At 41.5% G+C, this 14815-nt stretch overlaps 1 long non-coding RNA gene across 2 annotated transcripts; it reads right to left on the bottom strand.

The window, feature by feature from the left end:
* Positions 1 to 587: 587 nt before the first annotated feature.
* On the bottom strand, positions 588 to 13138 carry LOC141768569 (uncharacterized). Of its 2 annotated transcripts, XR_012594093.1 has the most exons (3): positions 6933 to 13138; positions 4633 to 6098; positions 588 to 4602 (listed from the first exon to the last, which is right to left on the bottom strand). It is a non-coding gene; the product is annotated as an uncharacterized LOC141768569 (long non-coding RNA). The 2 variants fall into 2 exon arrangements; XR_012594092.1 differs by having other exon boundaries at positions 588 to 6098.
* Positions 13139 to 14815: the final 1677 nt, after the last annotated feature.

Genomic DNA, 14815 nt, shown 5'->3' with positions numbered 1-14815 from the left:
GCTTAATATATTAACATAATATAGTTGCATAGTACATAATATAACGGATTGTGGTATTACTGTATACAATACAGTGGATTATCCTCTGGATCCTCTATTCTGAGTGGACCAAACACAATAGTTTGAGTTGAAGCACTGAAAGGGGTTCAAGTGTCTTTATGTCCTCATACCTCAACGACAGAAGAGGTCATTTGCCAATGACTCCCAAAACAACATATATGACGTCCTATTTAACCAACACATTCTCACTCCCAACTCGTCAAATGCCCCCCGGCATCGGAGACCGACGCAAGGGGGTGCCCCTATTGTGTTACTATTCAACACACTAGGGACGGCGTGTCAATATACGCTCCTTACATGCATAGAGTAGCGTCTTGAGATAATTTCTGATGCTATATAAAATGAATTGAATTGAATAGTGTCCTTTAGAATATATAAAAATAAGTTTAGGTTTAGGCAACACAACCACTTGCGGTTAAGTTTATGAAACGGTCATGGGTTGATGTTAACGTCACTGACGTTTGACTCCCGTGAGTACCGAGTGACTAATCGCTCACGTGACTGACGGCTCACATGACAAGCTATCATGTGACTCACGGGACTATGTGACAAAATAATTCAACGTCAGTCAAACTTTTACTTTCACACGGGCCATCGACCCCGGTCTCCTGGGTGTAAGTCTTGTGTTTGTTTGACCCGTCCACCACCCCTCTCGCCCACCATGAGCGGACTCTCACGCTCTTAATAGTACGTCACGTGCTCTGACCGTCGAGTAACGCTGCGGGTAATTTTACATTGGCGTTAGTTGAAAGACCGGTGCCTCCGTGCATCGGTATCTGAACAGGTTGATTTAACACTTTGAAACGGCGGCATAGTGGGGCAGCTAAGCTGAAATATTATTAACAATTGTGCATTTTGCGATAAAAGCAACAAATTTGGCATAGATGTAGGTTTATATGTTGTGAAAAGATATAGATATCAGGGCGCCGCCAATTTGGCCCCTGGGAAAGAGAAATGCACCGATGGAAAGCTGAAGAACTTGCCGTTCTAACGGTGTATTGGTCAGAGTCATGAAATCCGTTTTCTGCATTTCGGCGCCCCGATAACTATATCTTTTCAAATCATATAAACCTACATCTATGCCAAATTTGTTGCTTTTATCGCAAAATGCACAATTGTTATGCTTAACCGCCAGCAGTTTTAAACATGTGGTTAACGTTGTGAAATGGAACTACTTGGTTAGGTTTAGGAAAAGATCATAGTTTGGGATGAAGGTACGGCGCGTAGCATTTCAGGGGATCTATTAGCAGAAATTGAATATAATATTCATAACTATGTTTTCATTAGTGTATAATCACCTGAAACTAAGAATCAAAATCAAAACATCCACCCCGACCTCCTCCCTAAGTGGACTTTGTCTGTCTTTATACTTTATACTATTTCTCTCTTGATTTATTACCTCAGTAAACATTGTAAACATGAGTTTATGGTCTCAATCGCTAGTTTTAAGTCTTCAATACAGCATGATGTTCATTTCGTAAATGATGGTCCCATTTAGAGTCAGATAGATGACAAATAAAGCAGGGTATACTTTAGGGCGGGGCTACCTTGTGATTGACAGGTCGCTACCACGACGTTGTCCGGTCTGGGAGATGTCCGTGTTTTCGTCTTACAACTTTAACCCTTTCACAGTGTGTTTTCACTTCATGAAAGTTAATTAGAACCTTTTTGGTCGCCTAAAAATGTCTTTTTCAGCGTGTGGTTGTACTTAGTTCCACCCTCTCGTGTCACTTCTGGTTGCAAAAGACCAAGATGGTGACGGCCAAAATGCAGATCTCAAGGCTTCAAAACAACAGTCCACAAACCAACACCAACAAACAGTCCACCCCAATGGGTGACGTCACGGTGACTAAGTCCGCTACAGTCTACGGTCATAATAAGCTGCTTGCTCAGACGATCTACACAGACGTTTTTTTGAGTGAGGACAGCTTGTATTGAAAGTAGTTTTATTGTAAACACTATAAACTATATAAAGACTTGTTTAAACACCACCTCCGAAAGTGGCAGAATGTTCTTGATTTTCTTATTTATATCCATCAAAAGGCTCGGAGGAGTAAATTCTGCATCTATAAAAGAACTCTAAGTGACAGCATTTAATGTTTCCCGCCTCAACGTGTGTGCATATGGTAATAATGCACTGTACATCAAGATAAGTGTAGGTACTATAGGTGATTACACACAAAGTGTACATATAGGTACAAGCCTATATATCAAATGTGGACGATAACTACTGCTTGGTGACAATGTAGAAAATATGGCAGAATTGGCAGTATTTTCTCTACATATTAAGGCATATATCAATCCACTTAATTTAAGTTGGGTGGTACAAATTCTTATAATATGCTGACACATTCAGTATCTATGACAAATAAAGGTGGGGAGATTCAAACAGCTCCTAGCAATATCTGTGCAGTGACTGATACATGAGATAGCTTTCACTAATAAAGGTATGGTGATAAAAAAGACGTATAGAGTTTAATCGGCTTCCTGTGATAGTACAGTGACTCATAGTGGCTCAGCAACATGGACGCATATCGACGCACTTTTCTTATCAAGCCACCAGAATGCCATGCAATGTACAAAATTTGAAAAGTGCATGTGTCAACACTGATTTCAGTGCTATTTTGTAATAATTAACCGTGTGTTGTGGGTGGGTGTGATTATATGGGATGAATATTCTGTCTATACTCCCTGTTATCTGGAGGGCTTCTGGATAGGAAGCACACACACACACACACACACACGCACACACACACACACACACACACACACACACACACACACACACTAATTAGGCAAAAAGATGCATAGAGTATATTAATATACCTATAAAATACCTGAATTTCCAAAGCATCTACTAACATTAGCCTGTTAACACTTGAGACTCAGGCCCTGTATGTCTGTGGTGAGGCTGCAAGAGGTCAAGGCCTCTGAAAACTATTAAAATCAGTGCTTGGAGTGGGCCGGTACTCATCTGTAGTGAGGGTGGACCTCCAAACCCAATATCTCCTAGTATCTTTTATTCACTGTAGAAATTCAGCATGTGTCTCTTTATCCTGCTGTGTAATATGTCGGAGCATCCTGACTGGGACACTGCTCCTAAAACCTGGATGAGAGACCCTCCTATACTACAGGCTACAAATAACACATGAAAGCACTTTAACTATTAACACTATGAGTAAATATCAGGGCTGTCAGAGTTAATGTGATAATAAGGCGTTAATGTAAATTAGTTTTAACGCCACTAATTTCTTTAATGCATTAACACAACTTGCAATTTTGATGTTGTAGAGGGCTCAGTTTTAAAGCTAGAGTGAAGATACTGGTATCATATGAAAACCTGAGAAATCCATCGGTACCAACCATGTCATACTAGCTTGTAGCGAAGGAAGCTAAATAATGCTCCAAACTTACACAAAATTTTGGAGTGGAAAAACTGGCATGGCCATTTTCAAAGGGGTCCCTTGACCTCTGACCTCCAGATATGTGAATGTAAATGGGTTCTATGGGTACCCACGAGTCTCCCCTTTACAGACATGCCCACTTTATGATGATCACATGCAGTTTGGGGCAAGTCATAGTCAAGTCAGCACACTGACACACTGACAGCTGTTGTTGCCTGTTGGGCTGCAGTTTGCCATGTTATGATTGGAGCATATTTTTATGCTAAATGCAGCACCTGTGAGGGTTTCTGGACAATATCTGTCATTGTTTTGTGTTGTTAATTGATTTACAATAATAAATATATACATACATTTGCATAAAGCAGCATATTTGTCCACTCCCATGTTGATAAGAGTATTAAATACTTGACAAATCTCCCTTTAAGGTACATTTTGAACAGAATAAAAATGTGCGATTAATCGCGATTAAATATTTTAATTGTTTGACAGCCCTAGTAAATATACAAACACACCACCTTAACTCTATAATGTTTCAGATGGAATATTATTGGAGTATTATAGGCCTACTATAGAAGATGCAGATCCCCACTATAATAATATAGCAATAAAATCTCAACTGATTATGACTGACAGAGTATAACATGTTTAGAGGGTTAAAGAAATAATAGATGAATAAATAAGTAGGAGTAGGAGCAAGAGATTGCTGATAGCGGCCGATACACACACCAACATGTGAATAAGAGGAGTACTGGCACTTATTAACACTGATTTAAATGGACCACTGCTGTTTACTAGTCAGTTCCATGTTTTGGAATTCAAGATTACTATTAATTCCTCTGTGTTTGTGTGTGTACAGTATGGAGCCCGGTGGGCATCAGGTGTTAAAGATTTTGTGGCCATGAATTTGACTTTAGGGTCACTGTCACTGCAAACAGCTGGTGTTAGTCAAGAAATAACTCCAACACCATCTGCCTCTAAAACCACGAAGTTTCATTTTCTATTTCTCTGTGAGATGAATTCAAAGATACAACATGTAAATGAGACAGTTTGGGAGTTGATGGAAGGTTAATTGTTTCAATTTGGACCAAGCAGTTTCCCTAACACACACCTAACTAACACACACCTAACTAACACACACCTAACTAACACACACCTAACTAACACACACCTAATTAACACACACCTAACACATCACACATAAACTGATGCTTATTCAAAAACACTGTTCGGTCTCATTCTCTGTCTATCTTTCTCTCTCTCACTCACACACACACACACACACACACACACACACACACACACACACACACACACACACACACTTACACACAGTCTTATAGGTCACAATGAACTCCTCTTGCCCTCCGTGGTTTTCACTGCACTTATACTCAACTCTCAACTCCAAACCAAAACAACTGTATGAACCTCACTCAAAAGCACGTGCACACACACCCTCGCATTGGTAGTCACGCACATGCACGTGTACACGTACACGCGCACACACACACGCGCGCACCACAAGACCAGGAAGCCTTGAACCATTGTCTTTCTTGAACTCTCTGACATCAGCAGGATGGAAATAATGACTAAACTCTGAGAACTTAACTATTGATTACAACACATGTCCAGCATGCTGTAAGACCAAAACCGTGGTCCTGGTGGCACACAACAGGAAAAATCCTCCCTTTAGAACAAGAAATACACACCAACAAACATGATTAATAAAGAAGTATAATCTGCCACAGCTGATCTTTAACAATTTATAAGTGATAATCATCATTGTTCTGTCCTCGCTAAGTGAACGTATCCTCAGCTATACAGACAGCTAAACACTCTCCTAATCAAGCTCCAAAGAACAGGCTGATGTGTTGAATTTGGCAGTTTAATAGGAGTATGTGTAAAATTGTGGACAAAGAACAGGAAAATATAAATGAAAATGCGGCATCACTGCACAGAATCTCACACATATTCAAACTCTTGTCACTTTTACGTCAATAAACAATGTTACTCACAGATAATGCTATGTACAAACCGAGAAAGAGAGGATGGCATTGGGTTGTGGCCAGCGGTACCATGTGGCTGCCTCAGGTAAGATCTGGAGAGGAAGTGAAGCACTTCCTGTTTCCAGGGTCAATAAAAGAAACTACTCAGAACGACCACCAGGGGTGACAGATCTGGCTCCAGAACAATCATCCTAAACCTACGATACAGTAAAGTCTGAATCACCAGATCAAACATACAAGTCATTTTGTACAAGTGCATTTCTTCTATACACAGTATACATCAGACCGACACATACGGGTACTTTGCAAAACGTCAAGGCCACGCCCCCTTTTGGGGGAAAGAAAACAGAAGATCCCAGAGACTTCAATGCAATGACGTATGTTTGTGATTTTGACAAATTCACATCCATCTCCTGTTAACCAAACGTTTGTTTTATACACATGTCTAATAATTATTTTGCGATCTTGCCTGAACCTGAGCGTTCACGGTACCTTAATAAATGAAGGTTGATCGCCGCCATGTCCCTTCAGTCTTCCCCCGTCCATCACAGTGGAGGATATTACTGATCCAGACATCTCTACATATCTGATTGAATCCCGTCAGGCTGAGTGTTGTCTGTAAATAACCAACCTGACATGCCCAGTCTGGCCCAGGCGTTGGGGGGGGGGCATTGGGATTGGGCCGCAGTCTGTTAAAGGTTACCCAACTACTGCACACCGATGCACACTGGGATTTGTGGTCCTCAATGTTGAATTTTGAAATGAATTCACCTCTTTAAATACAGAATAAGGAATTTGATTAATTAGCAAATGTATTGATCTTTATATTCTTTTAGGTTATAAATGCATCATTTAAATGCAAATCAATTAGTTGTCACTTTATAATATATAAAGTGCTGCTGTTCTGGACTGAAATTTGTGTGATTTATCACTTTCATTCATACACAACTTGTTCTCACATTGCAACAGGATGCAATTATTGTCAAAAATGACATCTCTGGCAGCCGAACAGAAATCTGACTGCACTATGCAAATCAGTTTGACTTGGACAGTCACGTCTGTCCACAATGAAAGTCAACATCTGGTTTCACTCGCAGTCGAGCCATTGGTCTGTTCTGTATCCAGCCATGGCTGAGGATTTAACCTGTAGCATTGTGGTGTTTGTTGGTTGATGGTTTGCCACTACAAGTACTGTACAGTTAAGCGTGGATCCCAGGGGCGTTTCCACCTGGGTCATAGATGCCTGGGTGATAGAATTAAAATGCAAATGGCCAAAGTGTAAGGTAAAGATGGAAAGATGGCCCAGACAGGTCTGTTTATCAGTTCTCAAGATAGAATGCTTTTCTCATATATCTAAATACCAGTGCACTCATCAGGACTAGGAGAAACCTGATGTACTGTTTTGGGCTGATACTTGTTATTGTTCGTCTTTTGGCTGCTCCCGTTAAGGGTCGCCACAACCAACACATTCTTACTTCCAACTAGTCAAATACCACTTGGTCAGTGCACCTCGGCATTGGAGACCGACGCTCGTGGTACCACACTTGTGTTACTTTTGGACGGACCAGGCTAGCGTTTCATTATACGCTCATAACATGCATAGTGTCCTTTCAAAATAAACTTCCTTTTTCACAGGAAGTTAGGTTTAGGCAACACAACCACTTAGGGTTAGGAAACTGTCGTGGTTGACGTTAACTTCACTGACTAACGATTCACGTGACTCAAGCAGCTGGCGATACTAAGGAGTCACATTACTACTGACTCACGTGACTGACAAAACCGACGAGTCATGTTACTAAAGTCTGACGTGACAAAATAAGTCAACGCTACTTTTAGTTTCACACGGGACACGAACACTGTTTCCAGGTTGACAGTCTTGTATTAGTTTGACCCATCCACCACCCCTCACCCGGCCTTAGCCGACTCTCACGTTATTAATACTACGTCACTTGCTCCGACCGTTGAATAACCCCGTAGGTGGGTTTACTTGGAGTTAGTTGAAAGCCCGGTTTGTCACATACTGTTGCTAAAGGGTACTTCCGTGCGTCGGTTTCTGATGATGAGGGGCGCTGACCAAACAGCAGTATAGTTGGGAGTGAGAATGTGTTGCTCTAGCAGGGTATTGCTTCTGAATCAGGAGGGAAACATGAAAACATGTTCAATTTTGTGATGAAATCCTCAATGACTAAATTATGTTTTTATTAAACCTTGATTCAGTAACAGTTCAGATAAAATATCATCCATTGCCGTTACAGTAAGATGAGTAGTAGTGTAACTGCCAACCTGCCAGCCAGGAATGAAACTACATACCAACTGTATATAAACTGTTTCACATCACAGTTCTTAAATATACTTTTTGTACTGTTTTAACTTGTTTGTTTGTTTTTTTCAAATCTTGTAATTTGAACAACAACAGGGAACATACATAGTGCAGAACATGGGGTTGATATGTTCACTGCAAATAAGACAGGAAAGGAAAGAGGTGAGTGGTAAATGAAGGGTGAGGAGCGTCAGCGGAGCAGAAGAAAGAACAAATTACCTGCCAGATCTGTCATGATGTCTGTGTTCACACTCTGTGTCAATATGAGCTGACATGTTGACATTCACATCAACAGTTCTGCTCTGCTTCCTGCTATGAGAGAGACAGTCAGTTAGTAGGGTAGAGTATTAGGTTGTTTTCACACTTGGTCCCTTTCAGCCCTCCAAATTGACTTAGACTGATTAAACAGCATTTTTTGTGCATATGTGAACACTCCAAAAGACACTTCGAGTCTGCGCTGCGGTTCGCCTTTCTCTTCGCCGTTGTATTTTAGCCGTCTAAGCTTGCCGTTACGGATGCCCGTTTGATCAGCCACCGATCATTATTGGCCAATATTCAGGAAAAATATGCCATCGGGAGATCGGCATTAATGGTTTCTAGTCGCCGATCCCTGTTAATAATACGTTGTGACCGACAAATCTGTGTTGAAATCAGCTGTAGGAGAGCTAGTTAACATTAGCTGTTAGCAGCCAGTGGCCAGCACGGTCCTACTTAGCTAAATAACGGAGCTACCGGCTAACATACGGAGGTTCCACTGAGTTATATTATGATGCTTTCAAATGTTCAAATGAGTATTGGGCGAAAATGATGTTGTCAGGATGTGTTCAAGTGTAATCTTGTTAACTGTAGTTTTTTGCGAGGAATTTGAATAAATCCAGTTGTTTGAAGGAGATGTTTTCACAGTGATATAAAATAGATACTGATAAGTGAGAAAAAGCAGAGAACCTTCTGACGTGCTCCTTTTACGACAAACTGGACGGTATTCTGTGTGGAAGCGCCTGTGCCAGCCCTAGTAAGGTCATTGAAGGGGAAAGCATTGAGCAGCAGAGTGATGAAGGGAGGAACTATAGTGTGAACAGAGAGAGGACTGAGGCCCCATCAGAGCTGAAGTGGACCAGAAACACGACTGAGTCCTTTTTTCAAATGAACTAACAATGTAAACGCAAATAGAACTGAGTCAATTTTCGGTTGGTCCTCTTTTTAGTCCACTTTAAGAGGACTGAGTTTGGTTCATTTAAAAAGGACTACATGTGAAAACACCCTTAGTCTCTCTCCATTCCACTCAACATTTCAACTCAGTGGTGAGATTTGTCTTCTATCAGTCTTCTAAGAGCTATATGACCCCGTAAGACAGTAAAAACCTTTTCAAGAGTGTACAGTAAAAATGCCATAGAACAATATCTTAGCAAAATGTACTAAGATATCATAGAAAAATATGTTGAAAAATATGATTGGTGTCTGTGCCTCACCTAAATGATTAAAATTGGCATTGCTACTTGAGTGATCAAGCAGTAATGCCAACCTTCTATGACACAACCTGCCCCAGGTACAGACATCCTGCAAGTGACTACTTGCTGGCAACACTGCCAAAAACTTATTCAGCCCATCAGAGTGATTACATCTTTATTAACTCATCTATTTTTGGGCGGCTGAACTCATTACATACCGCCGCTTTGTCACGCCCCTTGGCGTCATTTTAGGATTAGGCAACAAAACCACTATAGTTAGGTTTAGGAAAGATCTACATGGTTGGGCTTAAAACTACTACTTTTTTACAGTGAAAATGAAACTGAACGTTGTGAACAGCGGTCTCCTGGATGACAGCCCTGTGTTTGTTGGACCCGTCCACCTCCCCTCCCGCCCGCCCACAGTGTGTCTCTTTTTCCTCACCACACTCCCGGCGCACTTTGTCGGAGCGTTTACTGTTGCAGCGGATGGGTTTACATTATAGTTAATGGAATGCCCGTTTCATACCGTCGCTCAAGGGTGCCCTGTGCGGCGACAGCCCCGTCAAAACCTCTGTATTTGACGCCCTGGGAATGAGAATGGGCTGTTGGCTTATGTATGGCGAGTTGTTTCCAGCTTTCTTTCTTTCTTGTTTGTTTGTTTGTTTGTTTGTTTCTTTCAATAAAGGTACCATATGTTTTCATTCTTAAGGTTAAAGGGTAACTTCTGTATTTTTCAACCTGGACCTTATTTTCCCATGTTTTTGTGTCTAAGTGACTAATGGAGACAACAATTTCTGAAACTGGTAACCGTTCTGAAACGATCTGCGATGGCAAGTGAGCAGCGTCAATGTAACGTTACATTCACTAAAAGTGTTTGTTTTCGCCACTGACAGGCTCAGATTGTTATTCTAAGTGTGTGACAACATTATGGAAAGGACCCTACAGATAAATAAAACCTTTTTCAAACCTTTCACTTGATCCGATCTGGTTGTTATTGTGTCCTAGTCAAGGAGAAGTCTCGCTGTGAAATCTGAATATCCGTATAATCTGGCTCAAATAAATACGGGCGGAACATCGAATTCAAAGAGTTCATCCACATGGTGGAAATCATCTAAATATTCAGCCATGACATTATAAAATCTTTTAGATAACGCTAAGCTACGCTTTCTGTACTTCAACACAACAAACTGTCTGTTTCCACCATGGATGTATTCCACTATTCCACCGTTGTCTTCCGGCAACACGTCACCTCACCAGATTTCATAACGAGACTTCTCCTTGAGCGACACTCTGTCCATAATGTCAGACACTTATAATAACAATCAGAGCCTGTCATGGCAAAAACAAGCACTTTTAGTGGACATAGATGACAGTGCCAGCTTGCCCCAATAGGATTACATTGCAGACCGTTTAGCAGCTGCGTTCTCCCTCAATACTGGACCAGTTCCAGAAATTGTTGTCCCTATTAGTTAGTTAGACACAAAAACATTTGAAAACAGGGTCCAGGTTGAAAAATACAGAAGTTACCCGTTAAATGTTAATTTGTATGATTGAGCAGAAATAAAAGTAATTGTGCCCGCGGCTTAATGATGGGCTTCAGTGGAGATGGAATGTCACATAGTGTACCATTGTTTCACAACACACACACACACACACACACACACACACACACACACACTCAATCACAAATGCCTTGTACATAGAGGTGCCTGTTCAAACACATGAATACACAGGTCTCTGCACAGCAGCAATGTGAAGATAAATAGGGATGATCAATGTGCTGCACACATCCATGTCCCTACAGTGAAGCTTCTTTCGGTCAGGAAATGTTTGTTCCTGGTTCCACGATGTAGGCCTTTTTAGAGTGTAAAGTAACTGTACATAGAAAGAAACAAAAAGAAAATGTTTAGATTTGATTTAAAGGAAAATTCCAGTTTTACAAAATGTCAAATGTTGTAGTTTGCTGTACAAACATTGCACTGAGTTCTGGAAAAACAGTGTGATTGCTAGAAAGAAGTCAGACAGGTTGGAAACAACCCCAGGTAGAGAAAACAGGTGAAGAGTTCAATTATGACCCAAGCTGTCTGTTGTAAACACCTGTACAGTTTAGAGAACCACTTCCTGCTTCAACTTTGACCTACTTTGTACTCACTGTAGTTGCATGTATACCAGTGCTTGAAAGGGAAAAAAAATAAGTGTCAGTACTCCTCTTATTCACATGTCGGCGTGTGTATCGGCCGGTATCGGCAATCTCCTGCTCCTATTTATTTATTATTTCTTTAAGAATGTTATACTGTGTCAGTCATAATCAGTTGTGGTTTTACTGTTATATTATTATATACTTGGGCTATGCATCTCCTATAGTAGGCCTATAATACTCCAATAATATGCCAACTGAAACATTATAGGGTTAAGGTGGTGTGTTTGTATATAGTGTTACTACTTGAAGTGCTTTATTTGTAGTACCTATAATACATTACAGGATGTCTATAGGCTGGAATCAACAGCAGCCAACCAGACAGGCAGGCATAGAGATGAGGTGTAGGAGCTACTCATTCAGGTTTTAGGAGCAGTGTCCCAGTCAGGACGCTCCTACATATTATACAGACACACATTCTGAATATCTACAGAGAATAAAACATTTTGGGGGGGTTTGAGGGTCCTTCCTCAAGAAAGATTGAAGGTTTTTGACTTAAAACTATGCAATTTTACATCATTTTGGACCATCATTATTATTAATATATTATTGTTATTATTATAGATAACTCCAAAAAAAGTTTAAAGACAAAACTTACTATAGCTGAATATTATTTTATTATTATACATGTCACAGCCTTCGTCTGAACATTTAAGTCTTCTGGAAATGTTTGCCCTGTAAAATCAGAGCAGAAGAGAGAGCAAAGAGCATATTCAGAAAACTTTTAAATAATCTTTCATTAATTATATTCGTTCACAACTAGAGAAAAGTCATGACAAACTGTTCACTAATTATTTTTTCAAAAGGGTCATGAAGGACGTCGTCTTTTTTTGTATTGATATGTTACAGCAGCGTCGTTCTCACCCCCCCTCCCCTGTGCAGTTCGTCGGCTCATCCGGATGCTCCCCGCATAGTTTTTATGTTCATACGGCTTATTGGGGGCGGCGCAAAAACGCTGGCACTGCACCGTATAATTATGAATCTCCCAGAGAACCTGCCCCAGTCCCTCTCACATCCAGCCACTCCCGCTGCCCTGCACTAACCCCATTCAGCCATTCCCATCACCTAACCTCACCTCACCTGCTTCTGCTTTACCTCCTCAGCCTTGCAGTTCCTATACCAGCCCCTTTTCCCCAGTCAGTTGACAGTTTGTCAATGTAGCTTTGTGTCATTGCTTTTGAGCCCCTGTTATGTCTGTTATGCTGTTACTGAACCCAATCTGTACGGTCTCTACTTACCCCTGCCCCATCTACTTACTCCTGCTATCATCTGGTCTCTATAGTACTTCTGTTTGGACATGCAAGTAAGCTTATGTATATTCACCTTTGCAATAAACCCCTGGACTGTTGCTGCTGGCCTGCCTGCACAGTCTGCATTTGGGTCCTTGCCTATTTGCTTCACACTCACACACGTGACAGTACAAGCAAGTCTGAAAGCATTTTGTGTGGATGAATTTAATGAGGTGACTTATGCCATTCAGTGCCATTTAAACTACTGCAAAAATACCTCCAGTATTGAGAAGAAGGATGCAGCCTTGTCATGGGCGCACCAGATGATATCTTCTGAGCCTTGGTTTCATGAGTTGCTACCATTATTTTCGGAGAACTCTAACCTTGCTCCTGCTTCCTCTGCATCACTGCTCTGCAGGCCTGCTAGCCTCCAGACCAGGCCCGGGCCTGCTAGCCTCCCGACAAGGCCCGGGCCTGCTAGCCTCCAGATCAGGCCCCGTCCTGCCTCCCAATCGGCTAGCCTCGGGAACACTAGCCCCTGCCCTGCCTGCTCTGAGCCCCTCTTGTTGCCTTGCACCCATTCCCCTACATGGATGACGTATTTTTGTAGGCCAATCCGTTGGCATCGCCCTGGTTCCCTCAACAAAGAGCCAAAGGGATTTTTCCATTGAGTTTTGGATTATTGCAAAAAATAAGCTCTGTGGCAAACAAAAGTTTATGATACTTTGACATTTTGTTCCGTTATAACATATCTAATCATGATCACATATGAACACCACTCTTATGATTTTTGAAGTGTAAACACAATCGCCATAAGTAAAAAGCTAACGTTAGGCTATAAACGAACTCCACCACAGTCACATGAACGTGAGTATACACAACGAGGCTGTAAAGGAGGACGAGTCGGTGCGATGACGTTTAGTCGTCTCATTTAGCCATTTGTTAGCGACCGCCTTCAAAATTCACGAGTGAGATATTTATTGACGTATTTTATTTCGTAGAACAAAACGTTAAAATCGTTTTAGCTTGTGTGAACCACAGACCTTATTTCAGGCATCTGACTAAAACCCATTCAAATAACCCATAGAGTGCTACGGGAAAGAGTCCGAAAACCCGTAAATGAGTTAGCATTTTAGCACTTCCAGTTTCCTCGTCCCTCATAATTGTCTGTGTCTCTGAAAAGCTCCATTTTAGCGCCTGCCTCTTTAAGGCCCCCCTCTCAAAAAAGCCCATTCTGCTCTGATTGGTCAGTGTTTCCCGTCTTCCGCATCTGCTATGCCGGCGTCATTGCTCTAACTGCAACCCAGTGGGCAACCTCCGGGTCTGAAATGTGAAGCCAATGCGGAAGTGCCTTAAACCTGCATTCTTTCTAACAGCCAGCAGGGGGTGACTCCTCTGGTTGCTAAAAGAAGTCTGATTGTATAGAAGTCTATGAGAAAATGAGCCTACTTCTCACCTGATTTATTACCTCAGTAAACATTGTAAACATGAGTTTATGGTCTGAAGTTTCAAGTCTTCTTCAATACAGCATGATGTTCATTTAGTAAATTATAGTCCCATTTATAGTCAAATAGACCATAAAGCAGGGGATGCTTTAGGGCGGGGCTACCTTGTGATTGATTGGGAGTCGTCTGTGTTTTCATCATAGAACTTTAACCCTTTCACAGTGTGTTTTGAGTTTATGAAAGGTCGCCTGAAAATGCATTATTCAGCATTTGGTTGTACTCCACCCTCCACCCTCCACTTCTGGTGCAAAAAAACAAGATGGCAACGGCCAAAATGCCGAATTCAAGGCTTCAAAACATCAGCCCACAAACCAACGGGTGACGTCACGGTGACTACGTCCACTTCTTATATACAGTCTATGGCTCCATCACTCTCTCTCCCTCCCTGTAAACATAAGCGAGCTCAGCTCCTTTCCTCCTATCTGCTGGAATTGTGTTCTGGCTCTGGCAGGGTCAATATTGACAGAGTCAGTGTGTTGTGAATGTACATTAATTACAGCTCCAATAGAAGCTGAGCTGAGTTGCTCAACACTGAAGAGCAGACAAAGGGATCAGTCAGATAGAATTACTCAGACCTCACACAGGAGCATGGAGAGTTCCTGGAAATACACATACACGTACACAAACACACACACACAAACACACACAC

Source organism: Sebastes fasciatus, chromosome 5 (assembly GCF_043250625.1).
Source record: "Sebastes fasciatus isolate fSebFas1 chromosome 5, fSebFas1.pri, whole genome shotgun sequence".
Classification (NCBI taxonomy): Eukaryota; Metazoa; Chordata; class Actinopteri; order Perciformes; family Sebastidae; genus Sebastes; species Sebastes fasciatus.
The sequence above is the reverse complement of the archived record's forward strand: the minus strand, read 5'-3'. Positions and strand labels throughout refer to the sequence as shown.